The sequence below is a fragment of the Ambystoma mexicanum genome, chromosome 13, assembly GCF_040938575.1.
Source record: "Ambystoma mexicanum isolate Mex_15411 chromosome 13, UKY_AmexF1_1, whole genome shotgun sequence".
Classification (NCBI taxonomy): Eukaryota; Metazoa; Chordata; class Amphibia; order Caudata; family Ambystomatidae; genus Ambystoma; species Ambystoma mexicanum.
Window position 1 is genome coordinate 198175197 of NC_090938.1, and position 6681 is coordinate 198181877.

A 6681-nucleotide genomic window follows, 5' to 3' on the forward strand; every position below is an offset into this window, starting at 1 on the left:
GCTCCAGAGTAATACAGTTCCAACCCTAAAATATTCCACATATAGCCTTTAAAATTCCATGATTCTTGAATGCAAATGTCTCCTGGTGTATAAAATGTATATGTTCGCCCCACCATTAATAGTGGGGGGGAAATGTCTACGAATATGTTTCTGCTGCTTTGCTTTGTCATCCTAGGAGAGATGAAACCATGGAGACTGACCAAGGAGGACGACCCGGGGACCGAGAGCAAAGATCCGAGGGGTCCGGGGTACCACCCGAAACTCCCATCAGGACCGGCGAGGAGAACCGATCGATCCACCCTGGTGGAGGAAAAGATGCTGAACTGTGCCATCTGCGGAATCAGAAGAAGATGATGTGGACATCCCAGCGCGTGGATCAAAACATCCTTTGCACCCGACTCCCCCTCGACTCAAAATCAAAGTGCAGTCGGGCGGAGGGGCTTGTCAGGTGTCTTGACCCACGTTCAAGTTATTATGCTGCAACATTTGGTGCTGTGGGCTTAGAAAATCCAAGATGGCCGAAAAGCCCACATTTGTGCCAGAATCCAGGGAAACCGCGCAGTTTTGCGCACACCAAAATGGTCGCCTGACCTACCACCCACCAGTGCGAGCGTGATGGGCCATAAGCACCATGAGTGAAACGTGGTGCCAAAGGAAAAACAGCAGTGCCGTTTAGCTCAAAAAGCGCCTTGAAATCACCTTTGTTTCTCTGAAATGCAAGCTCAAGATGCCTATTCCAAACATTGCAAGATATTCAAAAATCTCACTGAACACCAGCAGACATTTTGCAGAATGTAGTCTTGTGTGCATACAAAATCTGGAAAGATGAAGAGCCTAAAATAATGTTCATAACACAACTGGCTGAGCGGTGTATGTCAGCAGCTTAAGTGAATTTGGACTTAAAGCCACTAAAATCAAAATGTTTAAAATAAATGAGTGATTTTCTTTGGAGTGTCACATAGGTTGCAACTGTTTAAATGTCATAGTTTTGAACTTAGAATCAGCGTTCTAGCTGCATGTGTCAAAATTGTAAGTTTGATTTGCATGACACAAACTGGAACAAAAGTGACATTGGGCTGAAGCCTGGCTTGAAGAGATTGAACTCTGCCCGGCAACGACCCCCGACAGGAGTTGAAACTTGCCCAGCAACTGCATTCACAGGCCTGGCTGCCTTCTGCTGTTCCCACCAAAAGGGGATTACACCTCTCTGATTGAATTAGGGGTGGGGTACCTGGGGCAGCAGGAAACAGAACAATGAGCTTTCCTTGGCTCAGGAAAATGTTAAATTAGGGGGGTCGTAAATGGCTTCCTCTTGGAAGAAACTGGGAGGAGCAGTGCTTCTGGGAGCCACCTGAGCTGGAGGCGGGGACAGACAGAAATCCCCCATGTACTTTGGAACCTAAACCACACCCATCTGGGCCAGAGCATAATTTTAAAAAGATGGAAAATTCATAGTATGAAATTGTCAAAATTATATAATAATATCATTTATTCTTGTGATTTTTCTGTGCACATTTTAAGAGGTGTTAGGACTCTGTGGTATGTTCTGGGGGGGTAATAGCGGGAAATAAGGCATTACTCCAAATGTCTGTATGTTAAAAATCTGACACTTTATCATCTGATTGCCATATTCCTTGCGCATGTTTGTGTAAATTCTGGAAAAGTTTAGAGGTTGTGTTCTTGATGAAAAGGGCAGAATTCGTTCAGAAGTGGACACGACATCTTACAAAGACAGGGATCGGATGATTTGGTGCTACAGAAAATAGGTTAACTGGACATGTAATATTAGAAAAATTGTACATAGATAAATATGTATTTGGATCAAAAATAGATTTGTGTGCAAATTGACAAGGGGAGGATCCTCTGACCCATAAACCTACCTCATCACGATGACACTTCATTTTCTTCCCCAATCAGAGGACGGCAGATTCTCTCACCTATCAGGATCCTCAGAGGGTTGGGCATAGAAAGTCAGCCTTCCCACCTACTTTCAAAAGACATAAAAAGAGCCACTAAGACCCAGGAAGAGACATTCACTTTTCCATTTCAAACTGATTTCTTGCGAAGCATTTTGCCGGACCAGACATTATCCAGAAGACTTCAGATCCAGAACTTAGACTCCAGAACTTTAAGCAGAGGGGCCTGAACTACAAGCTGAATCCTTTTCAGCAGGCCTCAAAATCTTTTGCAACCTGTCTCTTCAACAGCCGGGCTGTGCTGTTTGATTCTGGCTAGAACCCTATGCCAGAACCCAGAAAGCAGTGCTGTATCCATACCAGACCGCTGTGCAGTGCCAAGAACTTTTACCAGAACCAGAGATCCAGACCAGCAGAGCAGAGCTGACCGAGATCGCTGTGAGCAGAACCAGTACCAGAGACCGTCCGTGGCGAGAGAACCGCAGCTAAACCTGTTGACCAGATACGTGACGGAGGCCCATTCCTTCCAAGACTAGGAGTGAGTATCCTGAAAACTGTGCCAGAACCAATCTCTTAGTCTAAAATAATGTGATTCAAACCATTTTAACCTGTCCAGAACTGCATCATAGAAACTGACTTTCTACTCCTTATAGTTGTTCCGTAATTGCGCTCGACGCACTCGGAAAAAGTTCCGCAAATTGCAACTAGCTCATTTCACCACCTGTCAAAAATCGGTGTCTTTTGCTTTGCATTTCTGAAATCCGTTTTCAACCTAATAATCCTTCATGAATCACTGATAGTGTTGACCTGAACTAATTCAAAGTAGCTGCCACCTACCCTGAATCGCCTATAGGGAATTAAAATCATTTTTAGCATATTTTCACTTCTTTGCAAATCACATTTAAGTATTTTGCCTGTGTTTTAACATCATCCCTGTGTTCTAAGCTTGCCAGGGGGGAACTGAATTATATTACATTTGATTGTATTCCTGAAAATTGTGTGCTCCCCTTACATCTTTTTATATTGCATAGGGGGGGAGTGAATTGCCCCAAAAGAAAAAGTGATTATATTCTCTCTTGTTGAAACCATAAAAGTTTATTTCTGTGCTGCATTCTTTCCATCATTGTTTTTCCTTGAAACCATAAAAGCATTGTCAGCTACCTTATCATTTCTATCCCAACTCCTAAGTGATTACAAAAGTGTGCTAGTGTAATATTATCCATTGTTGATCACTGTCATATTCATAAGTGTGTGATCAAATATTAATTTATTATAAAAGTGTGATATATATATCTTGTTTAATTTGTAAAATAAATCTTTTAATTTGCAAAACAAACCTACTTCTTGGCTCAGTGAGGTCAGGGGGATTCAAAGAGAGGGGCGTTATATAAGGGTTTATCATCCAGATTATAACTTGTCATAAAAATATATAAATAAGGGCTTCCCTTGGGCATCCCAGACTCGGCATTGAGTTAGTGGGAGTGCTAAATTGAAGTTGCTTAACGTGATTTTGTTTTTGAAGTGGTCAGAAAGGTTGTTGCATAGGTTTTAAATAGGGGTTGTTGCGTTGTGGAACATGCAAACATTCCCAATTCCATTCGGGAGGAGGTAGCCCCATTATTTCTTTTTTTCTTTGTATTCTGGGCCTTGTAGTTCAGAATGTTCTGATTCTAAATCCAGAGGCATACATTTATGTGACTTGCTCTGGATGGCCGAGATCTAAAGATAAAATGACAGCTGTCCAAAATGAACAAGAAAGCAAAACAGGGGCAGGTCGGGTACCCCCTTCTACAATTAGCCAATTGCAGGTACTTCTTATTAATGGACTTGCCAGGGATCATGAAAATGTCCCTCTGGTGCTGGTTATCTACAGAATCCCATTGAGTGGGTTTCGTTACAAACTTCAGCATTCAATTAGGGTCGTCCTTGTATCTGATCTCTTGTACCATTTTATCTTCCAAGTACTTTCACTTATGGCAACCACCATGTAAGTTCTTCTGTTTCTCTTTGCTATGTCTTAGTCTTCCCAACCACTGAGACAAGTATAACCAGTCTTTTGACTTTCTTCACTATCTTTACTGCTTTTGTAATCACTGGTACGAGTGTGAGAAGACCATCTGTATTATATATATTCTCTGCTGTTTCACACTAGCTGGGACCAGTATGATGAGTCCCTTGCTATTCATTTTATTCTCTGCAGGTTGCACAGTTACTGGGATGAGTATGATGAGTCCCTTGATATTTGTTATATGTTCTGTTGTTCTAACAGTTACTGAGGCAAGTATAATGAGTCTCTCAGTATTCGTTAAACTCTTTCTGAGATGAGCATCATGAGTCTCTCTTTATTCGTTATACTCTTTGCTGCTTTTACCATGACTAAGTCGAATAGGATGAGCCTCTCAGTATTCACTATAGTCTTTACTACCGTTATACTTACTGGGAGGAGCATGATGAATATCTTGATATTTGTGATACTCTCTGTTGTTTAGTGCCTGCCCGCGGCCCCTCCCGGGTCTCACACCATTCCTGTTACCTCTAGCTTGTCAGGTTGCCATCACCAGTTATTCTTGTGGGTTCAGGATCACGCTGTCTCGATAAAGGCTTCCAGCCTCTTTCTTTCCTTCTCTGCTTCGGTCTCTGCAGAATATTCTGCTGGATGGTTTTGCCGTCATTGTCGACCATGTGGTCCACTTCCTGGAGGTCACAACACCACCTAGTACTTCTGGCCACAAACAGGAGTCGGCTCCCTGCTGGCTTCTGCACCGCTGGAGTCCCTCTTCATTCTCCATGTCCTCTTGACCGAGGACCTCCCGGAATGCCCTTGCTTCTCTCTCCCAGGTTGCAACTTCCCAGGCTTCACCTGCGTGGTAAATACAACCTTCTAATGCAAGTCTGTCTTTGTTTTTTATGCATATGAGCTGGGTCATACCCAGTGGAGGATCTTTGTCCTTCTTCTCTTTCTCTGGAGTGTTCTTTCTTACTCCATAGTTCCCACTCTTCACAGAATTTTCTATTGGCAATGGAGGAGTGATCAATATTACTCTGCCACTCTTCTTGTCAGTGGACCTGTGTTGGGTTTTAGTACTTGCATTAGAATAGCAGATAGTAGTTTGTTAAGGATGTGACCTCTGAGGCAGTGATGGTCTGAGGGGTTCATGGGAAAGTGGGACAGGTAGTTCCTTCACAGAGTCTTTGTCCCTAAGAGTGGAGTCTCTACCCGTTGAGGTCACGTTGACCGCCTCCTCTAGGGAGAATGTTGCATAGTGGGCTCCCCTGCCTAGCCTCACAGGGAAGAATTCCCCTCTGGGAAGGAGTAATTAAATACTGTGAATCGAGAGAAAGTTGTAACTGATAATGGCTTAAATGGGTGAAGACTGCACATAGAAAACATCTGGTTGAGAGCATTTCTGTATGAGATACAGGGGCTTATTTAAGGAAAGAGGTGAAACGAAGGGGAAGAAAAATGTGGCAGAGAAATGGCCGGAGACGAGGGTGGTTTGAAAGGCCCTCTTTTTTCAAAGATTGAGAGGAGCGAATAGCCCAGCAGTCATAGTCAATGTAAAGAGAAATGTGATGTGGGAATGGAAAGGTTTCTATTTAAAGATAGTGGTGCAGTATATTAGCAAATCACACTAATTCGGTAGAACAAGCACATTTGAGCGAAACCTGGCCAATGTGCAAGAGTTTATGGGATATTTGTGTTGTGAAAAAAGGAAGTGTAGTTGTATGTGTGGGCAGAACTGATTCCTTCTAGGAAGAAGTGTTTCAGAGTGCAACAAATAGTGGTAGGACCTGAAGTGTTATATTTAGGCAAAGATAATATAGGAAATTGGCATGCACAACGCCAGGATGGCGGAATCAGCCTTGCTTTCAGTGCCGCTGCTCCATATAAGAGATGCAAGTGCAGTCCTATTTTTTCTTAGAATTATGGGATTTATATTCATGCATTTAAAATGGAACTATAAGTCCTAACAAAAAGAAAAAAAATATAACTAACTAGCACCTGTATCGAATGGGGCAGGATATCACACATGACAGATGTACCAGTTTACTCAAAATAACCAGAATGCACTGACTAGGTTGCGGTCATTCTGGCCTCACATGGGCACAGGGGATTGGGGGGGATGGTGGAGGGGTGGGCAGGGGGATTGCAAGAGAGACATATAGTGAAATCATGTATAATTGGCTGCACTAATCAACATTTGCAAGCGCTCATCTGTCAATTTCAAAAACACATTTTACTTGTTACCACCATGTCCCCCTTTCTCCTCCCAATCCCTACGCAGGAAGACATCCTCTCTTCCTAATAGCAATTCACAAGACAGCCATACCAAGTCTTTAGGCTCTAAAGCCCCTCACTACTTATAAGGTAGGGTGTTGCCCATGATCCACTGGGTCATTACCCAAGAGGTTGAAGCGGCCCAACCCCTGTGCATGGAGAGGGGGGTTGGGTTAGGTGGAAATACTGGGAAGGGTGGGACATGGAGTAATGTAAAAGCATGGCGTCAGGTCCTTTCAACCTATTCATTGGAAACGGGCCTGAGCGTCTGGCCCATGCAAGTAATATGACACAGCAGCGTAAACCTTTAATTTAGAACATTAAATGGGCTACCTTTGCAAGTTGTCACGTCCCTGGGCTTTTCAGTTGCCAGCAGGGTTACTCCCAGCTTGCTGTCTATTTACTCTGGTTTCCTCGACATTAGTAATGTGCTCTTTAGCACACGTTACGGATCGCCTTTGCAGGCGTCACCTCTTTTGGGCTTTT